At 38.5% G+C, this 23,400-nt stretch overlaps 1 pseudogene; it reads right to left on the reverse strand.

Moving 5' to 3' along the window:
* Window positions 1–1,035: 1,035 nt before the first annotated feature.
* Window positions 1,036–1,938, reverse strand: LOC129249922 (tigger transposable element-derived protein 4-like; annotated as a pseudogene).
* Between the last annotated feature and the right edge of the window lie 21,462 nt (window positions 1,939–23,400).

The raw sequence follows: 23,400 nt of genomic DNA on the forward strand, positions 1-23,400 counted from the left end.
CGCTGTTAGTTCTGCCTTCTCCAAACTGGATAAAGAGGCAAAGCGAATGGGTCTGCTGGTGAACGAGGACAAAACGAAGTACCCCCTGTCATCAAACAAACCGTCGGCGCACTCGCGTATTGGCACCCACGTCACTGCTGACAGTTATAATTTTGAGGTTGTAAAATGCTTCGTTTATTTAGGAACCAGGATTAACACCGATAACAATGTCAGCCTTGAATGCCAACAAGTGCTACTGAGTAGTAAAGTCCTCTCTCGACAAACAAAACTAACACTCTACAAGACTCTCCTCATCCCCGTCCTAACGTATGGCGCAGAAGCGTGGACGATTTTTGGACCTTTGCACGTTGGCAACGGCGAATATCGCAGACGATGGAACGATGAGCTGTATGAGCTTTACGACGACATAGACATAGCGCAGCGAATAAAGATCCAGCGGCGACGTTAGCTGGGTCATGTCGTCCGAATGGATACAAACGCTCCGGCTCTGAAAGTATTCGATGCGGTACCAGCTGGTGGTAGTAGAGGAAGAGGAAGGCCTCCTCTGCGTTGGAAAGATCAGGTGGAGAAGGACTTGGCTTCACTTGGTGTGTCCAATTGGCGCCGGTGAGCACGAGAGACAAACGACTGGCGCGCTTTGTTAAACTCGGCCAAAATCGCGTAAGCGGTTATCGCGCCAATTAAGAAGAAGAAGAAATATTTCAATTTTCTCAAGGATAATAATATTTATTTGGTAAGACGAATTAAACAACCATATGCCCATCATATAATTCGACAGGATTTCGTTACAAAATCAATATATTCGTTCAGCTAAATACAATGAATATCTGCGTATGAAGAATCGTCCATATGGACGTGCAAAAGCAAACACGCATATACATAAATACATGCATAAAAGCTTCCATAGACATACATACAGTGGAATCCGTTTATAAGGACATCGAAAGGAATCGACAATCACGTCACAATAAGCGGACGTCATACGAAGCATTTTGTGGAAAAAAACATTTTCGCGTAGATATGTATGTATGTATATTAATAGAAAAACATAGTCTGCTTGTGGTTTTTCCTTTTATTGTAAAAATAGTCTCTAATGCTATTGTGAATAGAAGGCATCACCATGGTCAAATTATCGTTTTCAATATTGCTGTTAACAAATCGGGATAATAATTCTGCAGCTTTTAATGCCTCTCCTGCGGTAGGTAATTCCTCGTCACTTTCAAGTTGTTCCTTAGCATTAATGCTCTGTACGACATTGTCATCGGTGGGTTCTTCGGATGTGAGAAGAGTGTTATCGATGTCAACATAATCTTTCCACATTGCTGATGCTGCTAAAGAATATGAATTTAGATTTCGTGACCACAAAGATAAAGGGACATCATCTTCTTCATCAAATGCATGTTCTGATATTTGATTAGGTAAACCGTCGTGTCTTTCAATGCATCCTGCATTTCTGAAACAGTTGTGCATGGTACTTTGTGACGTTTTATTCCAGGCGTCATTAACCATCAGAATTGCATCTAGCATCGTTATTTTTGTAGAAGTGTTGTTGTCATTAGCAACAAGACTATTAATCATTTGAACACAAGGTTTTTTCTAAAATTCGTTTTCAGTGCTCGTATTATTCCCTGATCCATTGGCTGTAGTACTGATGTTGTATTCGGCGGAAGGAAAGCAAATGTTATAGACTTTAAAACAGTAACATTTGGTTGTGCCGGGCACTTATCAACCAGCAATAAAATCTTTTTCTTCTTCTTCACCAGATCACGATCCCAATCTCGAAGCCATTTTTCAAAAAGTTCTGATGTCATCTAAGCTTTACGATTGTTAGCATAATCGACAGGTAATGATTTGACCCCTTTAAACCATCTGGGTTTTTGTGACTTTCCAATAATGAGCAATTTTTTTTTTCGTGCCACTCATATTAGCTGCTACCATGACAGTTATTCAATCTTTCGATAATTTGCCTCCACTACAATTCTAACCTTTAAATTTTAATGTTTTGTCCGGCATTAATTTGTTAAACAGTTCAGTTTCATCAGCATTAAATATCTCATCATCCGAAAACTGTGCTCGTTGATTCGGCCACACAGTTGTTAACCAGTTTGTTGTTGAACTTTGATCAACAGACGAATATTCGCTGACAACTTTTCCCGCCACAATGTTATGTCGAACTTTAAAACGACTGATCCAGCCTGCAGAACAATCGAAATCGAGAATACCAAAACGCGTGGCAATAACGTTTGCCTTTTCTTGTAGCATAGGGCCGCTGACAGGTATTCTTTTGTTTCTCATGGTTTTAAACCCTTGAATTAATGCTACAACAACATTTTCTTGTCGCGATTTTCGAAGCCTCTTCGGTTTCAAAACATTTGAATTGAACGATTGCTTAATGCGGTTCTTGTTTTTAAAAATCATTGAGATTGTCGAATGATCAACGCCAAATTGCGAGGGATGTGTTCGATTCTCCATATTCTAATCTGCATATTATTGCACCTCTCTCCTCAATCGTAAATGCTTTACGACGTTGAAATGACATTATTTTCACAGTATAAACACAAACGACAAACAAAATATAATGCGTGACCTTTAAGCGTCAATTACTCACTGTGATTCAAAATAAAAACGAGCCACGTGCCGAACGTCGTCGGGAATCAACGAACATTACCGAAGGTGTTAACATGATATGTGCTTTGCAATGTTAAGTACTATGTCGATCCCTTGTCATGTCGGTCTCCTTGTCGCGGGGATGATGCTTAAGTGGTGATTTAACCCCATGTTATGGAGATTAACTTACCACGAACTAAGAGGGCAGCTCTATACAGGAATTGGGTATCCACCCATCTGCGAAACGGTGGAATTGGGGGCCACCCAAGTACTATGTGGAAATTACCGTACCGACAACCTGGCAAGAGGTATAAAATGCATTTCTTTCTTACGATATGGAGGCTAAACAGGGATCTCTCTGCACGAGGTAACCCACTTTCGGGAAATCCTCCGGTCGAGTAATCGACGGCTCGGGCATCGGATGTGCACCCCCCTATGACCGGAACTGACACCCAGGGTTCCGGAGGAAGCGAACTACTAGTGGTGAAACATGGCACATTGGCTATGCCAATGGAGAGCCGAGTGAGTGTGAGCGATACACCGTCGCCGAAACGATCCCAAGCAACTGAACAAGTTGTGGAGGATGTGAAGATGGGAGACAATCTCTCAGTAGACTCAGATGGATCTCTGGCACCGAGTAAGTCTTTGACAACGGTTAAACCTGGTGTTAATAAGGTAAGTACCGGTAAAAAGACTGAAGTTATTGGAAACACGAAAGCAGATGTTGGTCTATCCGCAAGACAGATCAAACGAAGAAGACAGAAGGCGAAGAAAGCCGAAGCATCAGCTAAGGTAAGTACTCAAGCTCCGTCAACTTCGACACCTGTAATGTAAACGGGAAAGCGGGGCAGAACAGAGGATTCCTGTAACGTTGCACTCCTCACAAGGCAAAGGCTAAGGGACCTCAAATGTCGAATGACACTCTTCCGTCAACGTCTGGCGAATCATTCGCGAGAATGCCAGCAAAGGCAATGACAGTAGAGATACATACTGATAAGCAAGACGGTCTACTGTCTAAAGAGCAACAAGACTATCTTGATAGCTATCTCTGGAAAGCTATCGGTGAGTCGAAAAACGCGCCGACTTTCGAGGGTAAAAGCGTGGGGGACGGCATCGTAAAGGTGCACTGTTCCAATGCTTTTTCCCGAGAATGATTAGTAAAGTGATAGCAAAAATTCCAGGCTGCGAAAACAGCAAGTTCATTTTTGTTGAGAGTAGCAGAGAAAGACTGGTACGAGCGAGTGGATTCCGGGTCCTTCCGTAGTTCAGCAGAACTCCTCACATGCATCCGTGTTCAGAACAAAGATCTTGACACGACTCTCTGGAGAGTATAATCGTGCACAAGGCAGAATTCCGCTACCACTTCAGAGGCGGGTTCCCACCTGATGCTGGGTATAGATCTTGGGTCCCTCAAGGTTCTTTAGTCGAAGTACGGGTGTTGTCCTCACCTATATCTGGGGCAAATCCATTTCCGTGTCCAGGATAAGGTGAAGAACAAAGCGTAAATATACTCAGTCTCATGACTGAAGTAATATTTACACAGATAAATCTGCAGCATAGCAAAGTGTCTACGGCTCTCCTGTGCCGTAGGCATGCAAAACCATGAAGTCAAGTTTTCTTCTGCATTTCATTTGACATTTTTCAATTTCAGACTAATTCAATTTGAACCATGGAAAGATACACCATCGAGCAACGCGTTAAAGTTATACAGACTTATTATTATATAAAAACGGGCGTTCAAATCAAAATGCGTATCGCGCACTTCATTTTCAGTGAGGAGGCACATTTTCAACTCAGTGGATTCGTCAATAAGCAGAATTTCCGCATTTGGGCGAATTATAATCCAAGAGTGATTGCCGAAAAACTAACGCACCCACAAAGAGTGACATTGGGCCGTATTTTTTCCACAATGAAGCTGGTCAGCCAGTTACTGTGAACAGTGTTCGCTATCGTGAGATGATAACAAACTTTTTATGGCCCGAATTGGAAGATATGGATGTGGACGATATGTGGTTTCAACAGGACGGTGCCACTTATCACAAAGCTAACGAAACAAGGGCTCTTTTGCGCGAAAAATTTGATGCCCGAATAATCTCACGTCGCGGCGATGGCAATTGGCCGCCAAGATCATGTGATTTGACACCGTTAGACTTCTTCCTTTCGGGTTATTTGAAAGAAAAGGTGTACGTCGATAAGCCAGCAACAATTCAAGAGCTAAAGGATGAGATAATTCGGCACATTAACGGCATAGATCAGTGGTCGCCAACCTTTTCAATGTGTTGAGCTACTTTCAAGATTTTGAAATAAACAGCGAGCTACTTGCACAAGCCAACATAAATTAAATAATACATAGTTATATTCGACATACAACACATGTATTTATTTTACTAATATACGTTCTATATATAATAAACTTATGACTTATAGTGCTTATACTTATGCATAACTACATCCATGTTCACACCTATCAATCGTAACAAAATTTTTTGTAGTCATAATGGCAAATCACAAGCGACTTAAAAAAACAACAAAACAGTAATAGTACATTATTATATAAATAAAATATGGGCAGATAAAAAGAGCATATTTAATGAGAAGGTTGAGATTCTGACTCATCGATAATTTTTTTAATATTTGCAGTATAATTTGACACAGTCATTCGAATAAAGTTATCCAAATGTATATCTGTAAGCCGATTGCAGTATTTATTTTTAGTAAATTTCATATTGGAAAAAGAAGATTCACACAAATAAGTTGAACTGAATAACGCTTTCACTTTCAACACAACACGACATAAATCTGAATACTTATCTTTACTTACTAAAGTCCATATACATTTTGTATTTGAACCTAAAGATTTTAAAGTCAAGTCACTTTGAAAAGCAATCAGTTCCATTTCTGTCACAGCAATGTTTTTGCCAAAGTTGTTCATAACACAATTTGCAAACTATTGTATATCAATGTCCATGAAGGTTGAAACAACAAATTGCGTCACTAAAGCAATTTTGCTGAGATCCTTGAAACGATTTTTGAAGTTTTCCTTCAAGTTAGAAACTATTTCCATATGATATTTACTGTCATTGGGGTCTAATAGATTTTTGGATATCTTTTCGGAAAGAATAGGAAAATGCTTAGTATCGCGGTTTTTTAGGTTTTAGGCAGGACATCATTGCATAGGTTAGCAGGCAGGACATCATTGAAACGTTTGAGCACTCGTCCTCTGCTTAACCATCGCACTTCAGAGTGAAGAAGTAGCTCTCCGTATTGACAGTCAATTTCATCAGCCAAGGTTTTAAATAATCTTCTTTGTAACGCTTGAGCTCTAATCTTGTTCACAATTTTCACCACCAGTTTCATAACGTTGTTCAATTTTAGAAAATTTCCACGTAATGCTTGCTGATGTATAATACAGTGGTAGCTAAGAAATTGTGGAAAACTTTCATCCTTATGACATAGCTCCACGAGCCCCTTATCACAACCCACCATAGCTGGAGCACCGTCAGTTGTCAGGCCTACCATTTTTGATATTGGAATTTTCTCAGAAGAGATGAGATTTTTTAAATGAGAAAACAGCTCTAGCCCAGTAGTATGTCCTTTGAGTGGAATAAACTTCAAAAGATCTTCTTTAATTGTAAAATCACTAAAAGTCATCCTGACAAATATGGCCATCTGTGAGGTGTCAACTACATCTGTTGATTCATCCAGTTGCAGTGAAAAATAAATACAGTTATCTAAGTCACTTCTTAACTGTAAAAAAAATATCATTGCTCATTACTTCTACTCTCCTCATCACTGTATTAGCAGAAAGTTGCATAGATTTTATAGCAGACTATTTCGTCTTTATTTCTAAAGTTGGCGAATAAAGAATCTGCAGCTTCCAAAAATGCTTGTTTTGTGATTTCCCCGTCTTCATAAGGTTTTTTCTTTTGTGCAATTATCTGGGAAACACGATAAGATGCTTCAGTTGCAGCCTTATTTTTGTCGATTGTTTTCAAAAATATTGACTGTTGTCCAATTAACTGGATTTTTAAATGTTTCAGTTTTTCTTTTCTGGTGGCAGAATTTAACGGGAATGCCTTCTCAAAATTCGAATGTACAGTTTTATGATGCCTCTCAATATTTCCTTTTTTAGGAACTGACACAGATGTATTACATAACAAACAAACACTTTTGCTTTTAACTTCTGTGAAGAAGTATTGTTCTTCTCACTCCGAATGGAAATGGTATGTCTTCGCCGTCTTACTACTGCTTGCCATAATGTTTCGAACTCTAACCCAACCGCTGCACGCAGAACGTTGATAATGCCGTTCAGTATTAAACTGAGCGCAATGTCGACGTGCATTGCGTATATATAAAGCCAAAAAATTCTCGACCACTCTAATCGGTTTCAGCCGATCCTAGAACGGAGACGCGACTTCGCGTCGTGTTTGTCGGCGTGAAATCGCTTACCGCAGTGTTGCCGCTGTTTATCTATTTATTATGAAAATTTCTGAAATTTGCTAATACTGCAACGTGAGCAGCGCGAGCTACCAGAATTGCCTTTGCGAGCTACCGGTAGCTCGCAATCGACGGGTTGGCGACCACTGGCACAGATCCTCAATTACGCTTCAGCGTCATCGAAAATTTGGACCATCGAAAGGTGGCGCCATGGCCACGTTGGCCATTTGGCCGATATTTTTTTTCATACGTAATTGAGCCATATTAATATTATCATAATAAAGGTGTTTGGCCAGGGTCTCCTCCTCCCATTTGTGGTGTGCGCCTTGATGTTGTTCCACAAATGGAGGGACCTAGAGTTTCACGAAACCCCTTTACATACATGTATATATATATATATATAATTGGCACATACACCCTTTTTGGGTGATTGGGCGACCTCCTCCTCCTATTTGTGGTGTGGGTCTTGATGTTGTTCCGCAAGTGGAGGGACCTACAGTTTTAAGCCGACTCCGAGCGGCAATATTGTTTATGAGGAGCTTTTTCATGGCAGAAATCCACTCGGAGGTTTGCCATTGCCTGCCGAGGGGCGACCGCTATTAGAACATACATAAAGTAATATATTAATTAACTATTCACCTACTATCAGAGAATATAAAATAATTGTTTTGAAATTTTTTCATAGTATTGAAGAGTCCGACACAGAACTTTTGTATAAACTACTTGTGCTGTTTTCTGCAACTTACTTAATTACACTCATGCGCGCACTTAGCGTACAGCAGCTGAGGTTGTCGAGCGTTTAGAAGACATATTTACATACATGTAGGAAATGACGGACACGACGAACAGACATAATAGGAGACAGAGCGCACAGTGTATGACTGGACTAATACGGACAACAATGTAACGCAACAAAAAGACCGAGATTACCATACCGCGAACATACCCAACGAAGACGTTGACGATACGAACGACAGGACGGATAGAACATTGTGAACTAAACTGCCATCAAGCGAGAAACGCACAGGAATAAATTGTCTAAGTTGAAGTAATAAAGAAATAGTCTAAATTAAAGTAAGAACAAATTGTTTAACTCGGAATCCTGCAAGTGGTGTCAGAACCGGGATTCGGCCACAGTGAAATTAATAAGTGCAAAATACCGTATACTGGCTAATCACGCCAGGTATACATACGTACTCACATAACTGGAGTAGCGGCGAGTGCGTTAACGGGAACGATCGCAGCAGCAGCAGTGGTAACGGAATGGAGCAGAGAGCGACTGCGCAAGTGAGCGACATTGGCAGAGCAGCAGCGAGACCAGAGCAGCGTAGGCGACAACGGCAGAAAAGGGTACCGCTAATAGTAGAGTAATATAAATGCATAAGTTGCAACTCATGTAAATATACATAAGTACATATTTAAATACTATATATTATTGAACGTTATTTTTTGAATTGTTAAGCGCTAAGTGAATTAATTTAAAAATAATTTTGATTTAATTTTTAAAATTGAAGATTCGCTGGTGTTGCAAACTTATACGAACATTTTTTAATAATCGAAATTTTTCCTACTTACATTTTTATTACACCGAATTGTTTATTATTATTACTAAATAACACTGTGCGACAATTTTGGGGTCATCAAAATCAAACCACACCGGACCTTTTTTTTCTGAAAATATACCTATTCAATAGCAAAACCCTCGCTGGGTTTTTAAAAGTTAGCTCGATTTTTGTTTTTATAGCGTTTTGAAGTTTTCTATTTTCATGAGATTTTGGAGTTTTACCTGTACGCAAAATTTGACTTATAAATCGACCTTTGTTTGATTTAATCGATTTATTTTGTCATAGCTTGATGCAGAAATTTCGTACATGTACAAATAAACTTATTTTGAGAAGAACCTATATCTCAATACGCAATTTTGAATACCAAAATCTCGAAAAATTCTATGTTTTTACCATTTTTTACTGTAATTATGAAAATAATTAAAATTTCTCACTATTTCTTCTAGCAAAAATGTTGCAAAATGTACTAAAAAAGTCATTTATAAGATAAAAACATAAAACTGAACTTTAAGTTTGTTATTTTCTAAAAAAATAAATTTTTAACAAGATTTTTCTTCATAAAAATAATTTTTTTATACTCTGCTTTAAATTTTTTTTTAAATATCTAAAAACTCTGCAGGTAAAAATATTAAATAGATTAAGTAAAAAGAATATAGACTTGAATTCTTATAATTTTTTTTTTTTTATTAAAATAAAGAATTTTTACGTACTAAAACCTTAGAGACGAGCTCTTTTCGACAATGATTGAATTTCAACATCATCATTATCAGAGTAATCAGATTCATCAGTAAAGAATTCCATGCCTGTCTCTTCTTCTTCTACCTCATATTCTTTTTCCTCCTGGTTACTCCATTTTCCTTCATTTTCTTCCTGGTCGTATTGAAAAATATGTTTACTCCACCAACATATTTCGGCTAGTATGGCACCTGGAGCTCGTTTTCCTCGGTATCTTGACTCAAATGGCATCGCAGTTTGATGGTAGCGCTCTCCTTGCTCATCTGATTCTGTCGACAATTGTTGACTAAAATAGTCCAAATGTTGGTGAAGAAAGTGAATTTTTAATTTTTATCTGGAAAAAATACTAGCAAAAATAGAAAAATCTGAAAATGTGTATAACGGGTGGTTACGTATAAAATTGTTTTCATAATTACAGTAAAAAATGGTAAAAACATACAATTTTTCGAGATTTTGGTATTCAAAATTGCGTATTGAGATATAGGTTCTTCTCAAAATAAGTTTATTTGTACATGTACGAAATTTCTGCATCAAGCTATGACAAAATAAATCGATTGAATCAAACAAAGGTCGATTTATAAGTCAAATTTTGCGTACAGGTAAAACTCCAAAATCTCATGAAAATAGAAAACTTCAAAACGCTATAAAAAAAAAATCGAGCTAACTTTTAAAAACCCAGCGAGGGTTTTGCTATTGAATAGGTATATTTTCAGAAAAAAAAGGTCCGGTGCGGTTTGATTTTTGATGTCGCACTGTGTAATTAATTGTAAACTCTGTAAGACATGGACCGAGACCAAATTTTAGCATTGACGGTAGACGGGTTGAGGAAACAGTTGGAAGGGTTGGGGTTGGACGCAAGCGGACGTAAAGCGACATTACGAGACAGACGGCGAAGAATCGGATTATGATGATGTAGCATATAGGCGTGGTATGCGTAGACCGACGGCTGAACGTCCAACATTTACCCTTCGTGATATTGAAGATTCACTGACGAAGTTTAACGGATCAGGACAGCCTACATTTGAACATGTGGATAGAAGAATTTGAAGATAACGCAATAGCAGTACAGTGGGGTGATCTACAACGATTTATATACGGCAAACAATTGTTAAAGGGTGCAGCGAAGCTTTTCGTTCGAAGTCAGAGCGGCATAAGCAGTTGGGATTCACTAAAATCAGCACTGCGTAGAGAATTTGGCACAAATATTTCATCGATCGAGATACATCGTGCTCTTCGTAATCGTCGCCAGCGACAAGGAGAAGATCTTCGTGAATACCTGTACGCTATGATGGAGATTGGTAAACCGCTTAATTTAGATGACTCCAGCTTAATCGAATATTTCATCGAAGGGATCCATGACACCAAATCAAATTTATATCAGGCGACATGTGTACAAGATCTAAAGGAGCAAATAAAGGTCTATGAGAAGGTGAGATCAAATAGCCCTTCGTCTTCACGCGAAACAGGCACAACTAACATCCATGGGAAAAGTTTCAACGAGTTCTGGTGCAATAAGAAAGCGTTGTTTTAATTGCGGTGACAGTTCGTATTTTGCTCGGGACTGTCCGCCCAAGCGTTTTATATGTTTTAAATGCGGCAATGAAGGTCATCGTGCTAGCGAATGCAAATATATAAAAAAAGATTCGAAGCTCGAAAAGAATTCGGTAAACATGATGGGTGTAACAAAAAGCGGTCTAATTTTTAAAGATATATGTTTAAGCACATCTAATCAAACGGTTTCGGCATTAATTGACACTGGTTCAGATTTATGTTTAATGCGTTACGACACATTGATGATGTTAAATTTAGATGTACAGTTGAACAAGGAGAGGCGGAAATTGGTAGGCATTGGTAATAGCACGCTAACAACAATCGGCAGTTTTACCATGCCCATGCAAATAGATGGCGTTTCGTTAGATATAGCGATTAAGGCTTCTCATTGGTAATAGGCAATGATGTCCTCAAACATGTTGACCTAATTATAAGGGAAGAAGGTGCTCTATTTCGAGAAAAGTTAGACGAACACAGTGAAAGGAAACGTGCAGGCGGCCGACAGGTTATGGGAAGAGGGCAAGTCGAAGAAAGTCCAGATGACGGTGCAGCTGTGTGCAAGGCCGTGGTGATTCGATCGCTGAAGATTTAGATGCGTTTTACGCAGGTATGAAGGATGCGGCTAGGAAGCTGAGAGAGGGCCCTAACACGCAACCATTGGTGGATGAGCGTCCACGTAGGCATGCAGAGATGCGAGGTGAAGATGATCACAATCACAGCGGCGCTGGGAGCGTCAAGTATGTGCACCCGCAGAACAGGGTGGTACATGAGTGTAATGCGGTAGTAGAGGAGCCTGTCGAACGAGAGCCAGCAAGCAACATCGTGGAGTTGAGAGAAGAGTTCCGAAATCTTTGTCTAATAGAGAAAATGGAGGAAGACGTACGTTAATAATGGCCTACAAGCCCGTGAAGAAAAGGATTTCACCGGTGGAGATGAAAATTTTGCTCACCGACGAGAATCCAGTATACGAGCGACCAAGACGTATGTCTTATGCAGACCGGAAGATAGTGGATGAGCAAGTAGCGGATTGGCTAGCGGAAGGCATTATTCAGGTCAGTAATTCAAACAACGCGCTGTCACTATCGTCGATTAAACGATAAAATTGTGCGTGACAATTTCCCAATGCCGATGATTGACGATGTTATCGAACAATTGCTAGGAGCTAATGTTTTTTCAACATTGGATCTTGCGAACGGATTTTTCCATGTCCCAATAGAAGAAAGTTCAAGGAAGTATACCTCTTTCGACACTCATAATGGTCAATATGAGTTCCGATACGTGCCGTTTGGAATATCTAATTCCCTCGCAGTTTTCTCAAGGTTCGTTTTTGCGGTATTAAAAGGTCTGATTCAAAATGGAAAAGTGATAGCTTATATGGATGACCTGATAACTCCCTCGAAGGATGAACTAGAAGGGAGCAAGAAGCTGATGTTGGTGTTAAAAAGGTCAGAAGCAAGTGGCCTGCAAGTCAAGTGGAAACTTGTTCAGTTCCTGAAAAGAAGGGTAGAGTTTCTCGGGTATATCATCGCTAACAAAGTTTTCTCGGACTAACATCGTACTTCAGGAGGTTTGTTGAGAATTATGCCGTGATTGCTAAACCACTTTCCAATCTGCTTAGAAGAGATACTAAGTTCGTCCTTCAAGACGACCAGATAGCAGCGTTTAAGCAGATGCGACATGTTGACACTCTGAGCAGGGTCTCATGCTTAATTTTAGAAGATTCATTGCGACACCGATACTTGAACCCGATAAATAAAAAAAGACAAACCGCTAGGAACATTTCATATCGACCATGTGGGTCCGATGGAACCTACTAAAAAAGCATATAATTATATTTTAGTAGTAATAGACGCTTTCTCGAAGTTTGTTTGGCTCTATCCAACAAGGAACACAGACGCAGAGGCCGTTGTCGACCGACTTCAGAAGCAGTCAACCGTTTTCGGGAACCCGAAGCGAATAATCACGGACAGAGGTTCCGCTTTTACCTCAAATCATTTTAAGAGCTACTGCGAGAGCGAGCAAATCGAACATCTGCTGATAGCAACCGGAGTGCCACGCGGGAATGGACAGGTCGAGCGAATACATCGAGTGGTGGTGCCAATGATAGCAAAGCTGTGTCTTGAGTATCCTGGAGAATGGTATACGCACGTAAATCGCGTTCAGCGATTCCTCAAAAGCACCCCAGCGCGCAGCACTAAATCATCGCCGTTTAAGATATTGACTGCGAGTCGTGGGCGTTCCGCAAATGCAAGAATTATTGGAGAACGAGGCTATCGACGAGATGGATGCAGAGAGAGAAGAAGTGCGTCGACAAGCCTGGGAGAACATTGTCGTTATTCAAGAAGAAAATCGACGAACTTTCAACGCAAACCGAACAACAGAACCCGAATATGCCATCGACGAGCTAGTAGCCATTAAGCGAACGCAGCATGGAGTGGGACTAAAGTTAAAGCCGAAATATCTGGGTCCATATGAAATCGTGAAGAAGATGAGACGTGGGCGATACACTGTGGAAAAGATTGGCGATCACGAAGGTCCAGGTCGAACCACGACAGTGGCTGAGTTTATGAAAAGATGGGATCCCTCATACGGGCCGAATGAGCGCGCAGGATGGCCGAATGCAGGAAATGACGGACACGACGAACAGACATAATAGGAGACAGAGCGCACAGTGTATGACCGGACTAATACGGACAACAATGTAACGCAACAAAAAGACCGAGATTACCATACCGCGAACATACCCAACGAAGACGTTGACGATACGAACGACAGGACGGATAGAACATTGTGAACTAAACTGCCATCAAGCGAGAAACGCACAGAAATAAATTGTCTAAGTTGAAGTAATAAAGAAATGGCCTAAATTAAAGTAAGAACAAATTGTTAAGCTCGGAATCCTACATACATACATATATGGGTTCAAACATATATACGAGCTGCGACCATTCGACATGACAAAAATTCAAGACTAACCAAATGTTAGCAAATAATTCTACGCGAAATATTCCAATATTGACTATTTTCGAAAGGTCGAGAAAATTCGCATATGGGCGGCTTATCTTTTTAAACAGCTGACGCACGTTTCGTGTTTTGTTTGACTGTCAAACTTTTTCAGTTTAGTCTATAATATAACCATGAATCAGCTCACAAAAGAACAACGCTTGCAAATTATTGAATTTTATTATAAAAATGCGTGTTCAGCTAAGAAAGCTTATCGCGCGCTTCTCCTATTTTATGGTCTGTTTAATCGACCCACTGAAGCGGCTATTCGAGCTATTGTGACTAAATTTAGAACCAAATTTACATTATTGGACATCAACCCTGAAGAAGATATCGCAGTTATATCGGCCGGTGTTAATGATGACCATCAATTATCGATTCGTCGACGTTCGCAACAATTGGGCCTCTGTTACTTAACAACGGAGAAAATTTTGCGAAAGGATTTATGTGTGAAGCCTTTCAAAATACAGCTGGTGCAAGAATTGAAGCCGAACGACCTACCGCAACGCAGAATTTTCGGTGAATGGGCTCTTGGAAAGTTGGCCGAAGATCCACTTTTTTATCGAAAAATTGTGTTCAGCGACGAAGCTCATTCTTGGATCAATGGGTACGTAAATAAGCAGAATTGTCAATTTTGGAGTGAGGATCAGCCAGAATAATTGCAAGAGCTACCAATGTAACCAGAAAAGGTCACAATTGGGTGCGGTTTATAAGCTGGAGGTATCATTGGACCGTACTTTTTCAAAGATGCTGTGAATCTTAACGTAACTGTGAATGGTGAGCGCTACCGTAAAATGATATCCAACTTTCTTTGCCCAAAATCCAAAAGCTTGACTTGCATGACATGTGGTTTCAGCAAGACGGTGCCATATGCCACACAGCACGCGTAACAATGGACTTATTGAGAGGCGAGTTCGGTGAGCATTTTATTTCACGCTCGGGACCTGTCAATTGGGCACCCAGATCGTGCGATATAACGCCTTTAGATTATTTTTTGTGTGGCTATGTTAAAGGTCATGTCTATTCAGACAAGCCTGCTTCAATTAACGCATTAGAAGTCAACATTAAAGCATTTATATGTTAGATACCGGCCGAAACATTGGAGGGAGTATGCCAAAATTGTCAACATTTGCCTGAAATAATCTTCGAGCATTGAATTATATCGACTGTGCTATCCATTTAAATATGTGTTTTTTTTTCAAAAAACTTTCCTATAGATCTTAAAAAATCACCCTTTACATATATGTACGTGTCAATATCCCAAAACACTTGTATGCTCTATTAATTCTCATCTAAAATTAATTTCGACTCAAAAATTAGTAAAAGTTTTCATCAAATTTGTATAGTTTTAAATTTACTAAAACGCACACACCAAAATGTGAGGCCACTTTATAATGTATTTTGTTTAAGTTAAATGTTGTTAAAGTTACTTTGATTTTAAATGTTGGCGCATATATTACAAATCTTTTATCTTTTAACAAAAACTTTCAACTTCATTTCTGGAATTAGAGAACTTAAGGCAATAACGAAATAAGGCACAATTTTATGCAAAAATATTATTCGTACATAGCCATATAAGGAATATTTTATTAAAAAAATAATGAAAAAAAGCGAGTGGTTAGCTTTAGCTTTAATAACTGCTTCCAAACGTCGTTGCATACTTTCCACCAATACCTTGATTTCAATAGCTGCAATTCTCTCCCACTCAACACTTAAAGTTGTCTTAACCCATTTGATCCCATTGTACTCGCTTGAGTACAGAAAAAGCATCTTTGTCGAAACGGCGTCAAAAACCAACGCTTACAAGTTTTTAAATGTACTCGCCACTTTATAATACAGAGCAATGTCGAAAAGGAATACACATGTTTCTCCTTCTTTTTTTTTGAGTCCCGTTATCCGTTATTCACTTGTCTTTGCGTGCACGTTTGCTATTTTTCTTCTTTTCATGGTTTAGTTTGCAATAAGCTCTCTGTTTGACGGAAAAAGTTATCACGGAAAAAGGTCAGTGTTGAAATATTCATAATACATATAATTCGTATACTTTATAACAAAAATACGAAAAAAGTTGTGGAAAAGTGCATTTCGGTAGGTTTAAATTCTAGTGTACTCGCATGGGTACAGTGGGAACATTAATATATATTTTGTATGCATATTTCATGTAGATTTGGTAATGGATGTAACAAAATTTTACGGAAAGAGGTTTCACAACCTTTCTGCGGCCACCGACTATATTGAATCAAGCGACCGTAGTCACTTCGACTTCGCTATTATACCGCCAAATACTCACTGTTACACAGATGAGGAGGACATTGAAGAGGATAATGTATTGCATGATGATATTCCAAGGGATGTTCCGGGCGAAGTTGACTTATTTTTGAGCAGTGACAGTGTCAGTGATGATGATATTCCACTTGCAAGCTTACACAAAATGCAAAAGTTCTCAAAAGATCTAAATCCAAAATGGAGAAAGAGAATAACAAGTGCGGAAATTCCAGAAACGCATTTTTACGAACAATCCCAACTTGAAGCGTGTTCTTTATTGGTAACTACGAACCCAGTTGAAATTTTTTGAACTATTTTTGACGATGGTAAAATTAATAATCGATCAAACGAAAATATATGCCCTGCAGCATAACAAGCATGATTTTGGTTTCAATGCGGAGGATCTTAAAATTTTTATCGGAATTTTACTCTATAGCGGCTATCACTCAATGCCAAGAGAACGCATGTACTGGCAACTGGATGAAGATACCAGAACACCTTTTATAGCCAACAATATGTCGCAAAATCGCTTTCAAGAAATTAAACAGTTTTTGCATCTTACTCATAACTCTAATTTAGATTTTAGCGATAAAATGGCAAATCCATCAAATTTTATGTAAAAAATTTTGTCAGTTTGGTTATATGCACCAAAAGCTGTCTGTTGACGAATCTATGGTTAGGTACTTTGGAAGCCATTCCGCAAAACAATTCATAAGAGGTAAGCCAGTTCGTCTTGGTTTCAAAAATTGGATGATCACGAGTAGCTGTGGTTATTTATTTGAGTTCGACACATATTGCGTTGCGAAAACGGTTGAACGTCAGAAAGAAAGTCTCCCATTGGGTTTAAGGGTCGTCCTTGATCTTTTGGCAAACATTCCACATCCGACCGATCACATCGTATTTTTCGACAACTTCTTAACGTCATATGACCTTCTTAGAATTTTGAAAGAACAAGGATTTAAGGCTACTGGGACTGTTCGTGAACGGCGGACCAAAAAATGTCCTCTGAAAACGAACAAAGAACTACAAAAGAAGCAACGGGGAAAGTTTGATTTTATGTAAGTCATAATGATTTATTTGAATAGTTGTTTTGTATCAAATTTTGTAGGTGTTCTGACTCAGGAATACTTTTTGTGAAGTGGAATGACAATAGCGTTGTGACAGTGGGAACAAACTTTGATAGAATTGAACCTTTACATACCGTCAAACGATGGTCAAGACAAGAGAGGCGCAAGGTGAATGCCCATCAGCCGAAGTTGATAGCGGAATACAACTCAGGAATGGGAGGAGTTGACCTCCACGACCAAGCTTTGAATACTTACAATACAAAGTTTAGAGGAAAGAAATGGTGGTGGCCCCTTTTGACCACAATGATAAGCTCGTGCGTAGTAAACGCATGGAAGCTTTACAAAATGGCAAGTACGAGTCAATGCGACTTGTTGCAATACTAACGTGAAATTGTGCGATTTTATTTACGCAATTATAATATCCGGGACATATCTTCAAAACGATCGACAACGGCATCAATAGCTGGTTCCTCATATAACCATTTTCCCAAAAGGATATCGAATCAGCTGAGGTGCAGGAAGTGTCACCAAAGAATTCGATGGATTTGCGAGTTATGCAATGTAGCCCTTTGCGTGGAGAGAGAATGTTGCAAAAACTTCCATACTGTTAACCGAACTAATAACCAAGGAAGTCTTTGAAAGTGTCTTTTTATTTAATACTCCATATTTTCATATACAGATAATGTATATACATATTATCCCATTGTACTCGATTGGGTACAGCCCAAAAAATGCATTTCTTTGATTTTTTTCGTGTTTTTGTTTTTTAAGGAGCTTAATTACACTATTTCAATAAACGTTTTATAAACGCATTTAAAAAAAAATTGTTTTATATAAGGTTGGGATTTTATGGGTTAATGACGCCTTTGAAATCATTTTGTGCTTTCTGATTCTCCTTTCAATTGGGTTCAGATACGGTGATTGAGCTGCATATTTAAACTGCTTACAGTGGTAAGTAAACCATTCTTACACGAGGTAAGATGAGTGTTTTGGGTCATTGTCCTGTTGAAAAAAGAACCCCCTAGCATTCAGTCCAAGTTTAACGGCACTATCACGCAATTTATCATCAATAGAAACCATTTTTCTTACTCCAGATGCAACTATGCACCCCCAAACCATTGCGTTTCCTCCTCCATGCTTAACGATAGGAATACGATTTTTTTCATTATGTTCTGTATTTTCTTTCCACCAAACTTTTGGAGGCCCATCTGAACCGGAAACATTAAATTTCGACTCACCACTGAATTTGACGTTTTCCTCAAAAAGAATCTGTCTCATTTATATAGCATTTGGCGAACTCCAATCTCTTCTTTCTGTTAATATCTGAAATGTAGGGTTTGCGGCGTGCCACTCTGTTATGATAACCAGCGTTTTGCAAACAATTTCAGACTGTTTATGGGCTTACTTTTTATGCAAAGACTCTAGAATGCTTCGGCATGGTATCGTGGAGACTATTTTGGGTTTTTGTGCGGTCGATGCTATTATGTTGCGTTCCGCACGTGAAGTTTTCGGCTTCCTGCTTGATGGTGATTAGCTTCCAATATATCAGTATTAACGTAATTAGCAATAACACTTTGCACCGTATAATGCGATTTTCCAATTTTTTGTCGATTTCACGCAGAGGCTTGTTTTCCATGTACAATTTAATAACAATTTTACGCATTTCTAATGGTAAATCCGCACTTCGTCCCAATTTGCCACTTTCAATCGAGATAATACGCACAACTGAAACTGACTCAGCGATAAAAACTAAAAAATACTATATTATTTCGTTTTCAGCAATATTAGTAAAAACACAAACGATTTTTACTGTTGCTTTTGTAGCACGAATACGAATAAATGTTTTGCAGCATTTTGCTACGTCTGCCTGCTTTCCTTGAAATTCCTCAGTGTCAGTTGAAAGAACGGGAGTTTTGTTTGCGGCGATGAGGAATGTAACATTCTTACACTGACCCAAAAAAAATATATTGTCACAGCAAATGTTTTGCGCAAAGCTGAAGTTTTTACGAGTACGTACTACGCAGGGTGTACGAATAAATTGTGTGACCACCGTAAATTGAATAAAACTTCGTTTATCAAGGGAACATAGAAATGCACAAGCAAATTCCTTGCAAAATGCCGTCGGCTATTTGTCAATTTGATTTCATACAGAAGCCAGAAACTGAGCAGAGCCAATGTACTTGTTCATAATTCACTGTAATCAGCTCTGTGAAGAAGTTCCCCGCTGTCGAGTTGAACGAGGTGAAAAGGTCTTCGCGGTTTCACTTCATTTTTAACACACTTTTTTATCTCGGGTTCTATGTATGTAACGGAATCTTTGAGCTTAATTTTCACTGGCTTCTAAAAATCTGATCGACTTGGAATTTTGCCCACCTAACAAGGACCGATGACAATGCAATAATTTGATAAAAGTATTCCATTTTCCTTATTAGGATTGCCAGGAATAATATTTTCTTTTTTTTACTGTTGGTGAAAAGTGAGGTGAATTTGGTTGTAAAATTAAAAATCTTTATTTATTCTTATAAATCAATTTCATCCCCTTTAAAATAATCCCCTCTCGATGAAATACACTTATGCCAACGATTTTTCCAATCCCCGAAACATGCCAAATAGTTCATTTCCGGTATAGCCATCAGCACCTTCTTCGATTCAGCTTTTATCTCCTCAATCGACTCAAAACGCGTTCCCCGGAGTGGTCTCTTGAGTTTTGGGAATAGCCAGAAGTCACACGGAACCAAATCAGGCGAATACGGTGGTTGCGGAACGATATGCGTGGAATTTTTGGCGAAATGGTCACGAAGAACGAGTGCAGTGTGAGACGGTGCATTATCGTGATGCAAAAACCGAGAGTTGTTGGCCCATAATTCTGGTCTTTTTAGACAAATTGCTTGACGTAAACGACGCATAACGCTCAAATAGCATCCCTTATTAACAGTTTGGCCAGGTGGAAGGAGTTTATAGTGCACCACACACCACACGAAAATCGAGAAAAACTGTCATCATGCCCTTTATTTCTTTTCGGTCTGGCCTCGCCTTTAGCACGATATTCGCTTGATTGGTCGGTTGTTTCAGGGTCGTAAGCATAAATCCAAGTCTCATCTCCCGTAATGATGCATTTGAGCTTGTCCTGATAGTCTGAAAGCATTATTTCACACACATCAACGCGACGACTTTTTTCCAAGAAATTGAGAGTTTTCGGTATCAAACGAGATTTGACTTTTCGTAGGTCCAAATGGTCTTTCAAAATGGTTTTCACAGATCCTTCTGATATTTCGATCATATCAGTAAGGTCTTTAACAGTCAACCGACGATTTTTGAGCAGTAACTCCTTCACTTTATTGACGTGTTGGTCATCTGTTGACGTCGATGGTCGTCCGGAGCGCTCCAAGTCAGCAACACGTTCTCGACCCTCTTTGAAGTCTTTGTACCACTTATAAACATTTTTCTGCGACATGGCCGAATCACCAAATGCCTTCTGCATGCTAAACGTTTCCGCAGCCGAAATTTCATTCCGCAAACAAAATTTGATGGCACTTCTCTGCTCAATCAAATCAGACATTGTAAAAATCGAAAAATGCACTCTTGGTCGTTTGGTAAACACAAGCGTAAATATATTACTGATAATGACATTCACATGAAAGTTGGCCCAGATGTTATTAACAGTGCTGCCAACTCATGAAAAAAATAACTAGAGCGAAATTTTAGTCCCGCGAAGTTTGACAAATAAATTCACCTTACTTTTTGCCCACAGTAGTAGATCTTCTGTAGAAGAGTAAGAAAGACTGATTTCGGGAGTCTACGACTTACTCTTTCGATTTCGAACTGGCTCGGGCACTCGGAACTGCAGTCCGAATAGAAGGCTAAAACGTTTTCAGGGTAGTTGCATTCTCACTTTGTATAGTCTTTACACATGCGTAGATACTACTAGTCTCATACACGCAAACTTACTCTATTCAAAGAACTATAAATCACTGACTAAATGAAAACAATAATTTTCATTCAGAAAAACAAGGCTCGACCTTCAATCAATGATCTATATGGGAAAAAGTATGTAACATATTGAATATGTCAGTATATTTTGTTGTTACCTCTCCGTTTCAGGAGTGGGGTAGCCGTTTCTCAGGCTCCCTCCCCGAAATAAGTTCTTCATCCCGATTACTTCTTTATCACGGCCGATAACTGCATAGCTTTAGGCTCAGAGTAGAAAGGAATTAAATATAACACGAATATATCGAATCAATGATTCACTGACTGCAATGATAACAATAATTTTCATTCATAATAAAAAATAGTTTCAAAAAAAAACTAAAAAACACGCTTTTTTGCTAATCGAACTAAAAAGTAAAAAATAAAATTTAATGACAAAGAGACCTATAATGAAGTAATAGCAAATCGAACGATCAGTCATAGTCAACTACCTCAGAACAGAATTATAACAAAAATTAAGATACAAATAGAATAATTCAAATTAGAGTTAAAAGCGTGGGATGCATTTTGCTTCACTTTCATAACCTTCTGTACATAGGCAGTTGCCAATAGAATGATTGTAATATATATTTACTATATCAAGCATCCCACGCTTTTAACTCGAATTTGAATTATTCTATTTGTATCTTAATTTTTGTTGCTCAGGTATTTATTTGTGTATGAATATCAATTTGGGTGCAGAGCTGCTTAATGTTGCCATTTGTCCGCTCATGTGCACACTTCAAAATTTCAAAAGAAATGAGAAAAATCGTAAACTTCGCCACACACACGCAACCGATTGCAAGTTGACAACTGCGCCACACACTCATCAAACTGTTTAAATTTCAACCGATTGTTTAGATCTGTTTTCTGTGTGTGCCCAACTTGAGCAATAACATAGAGTCACAGTCTCGAACAAGAATTATTTTGACAGTACAGTAGGTTCTGTTTTTATGCGGTAGATACGTTCCGCAAGAAACAGCATAAAAAAAAACAGCATAAAAAAAGCTACTAGTTCTATAGTAAAACTATAGATACGTTTCAAATGCTAAAACCGCATAAATCTGAAATAATGTAATAAAATCGCATAAAAAAGGGCACTAGTCCCATATTATTACTATAGATACGTTCCATAGACCGCATGAATCTGAAATAATTAAATAAAATCGCATAAACAAAATATTGTATCTTTGAAAATTATATCTTTATATATCTTCCATACTTGTAGGGTTAGCATTTCTGATGTAATCTGTGATGAGTTTTTGCTTAGCTGGTTTAGAATCTTGTTTATATGTACAATTCCCGATAGGTCAACATGCATTTTGTAATTTAAAAAAAAACCGCACTATTTCAAAACCGCATAAAAAAAAGCCGCATAAAAACAGAACCTACTGTACTGGCATTTAGAGCTCAGTTGGTGTGTGAGTTCGATATGTAAGTTTGGTGTGTGAGGTGGTTCTGATACTTGCAGTACACTGGTGGCTACAATGTTATTGCTTAATTGAGTTAGTACTTACTCAATGACTGTTTTTGTAAGATCCTGGTGACGAGCATACAGTTAGTAACAGAAGTAAGTATACAGCGGACACGTTTTCAATTTTCCCCCAATCGATTCCTTCAAACAACCTAAGTTATAACAAAATTGTGTTTTATTTACATGAATGAAATACAAAAATCATATTTAATCCAAATAATGACAAAATTTTAAAAAGGAACAAAATTATAGCTTTTTATATTAAACCTTATAAAAATTCATGTCTTAAAAGTAAGTATACAGTTCATCATATTATTAATTTGTGAAATCAAAAACATAATTAAAATCAAATCCTAGTATTTGGTAGGTTAACCATTTGACTTTACAATCGCTTTAAGTCGTGATGGCATTGATTTCACCAAGTTTTCAGTTACAGCTGGTGGTATTTGATGATATTCCATTCCTCTTGAAGGGCGTTTTTCAGTTGTTCCTTATTTCTAATCGGATGTTTACGTATTTGCCGCTTTAAATGTTCCTATAAATGTTCGATTGGGTTTTTATCCGTGGACTGTGGCGGTGTTTTCAGCTGTTTTCGCACATTATATAACAGCCACTCTCGTACAATGTTGGATGTGTGCGTGTGGGGATTATCCTGCTGGAAGATAAACGTTCCTCCAAGGCCTAATTTCGTAGCGCTTTCTTTTAAAATATTTTTCAAAATATTTAAGTAACC

The sequence above is a fragment of the Anastrepha obliqua genome, chromosome 6 (genome assembly GCF_027943255.1).
Source record: "Anastrepha obliqua isolate idAnaObli1 chromosome 6, idAnaObli1_1.0, whole genome shotgun sequence".
In the NCBI taxonomy this organism is placed as follows: domain Eukaryota; kingdom Metazoa; phylum Arthropoda; class Insecta; order Diptera; family Tephritidae; genus Anastrepha; species Anastrepha obliqua.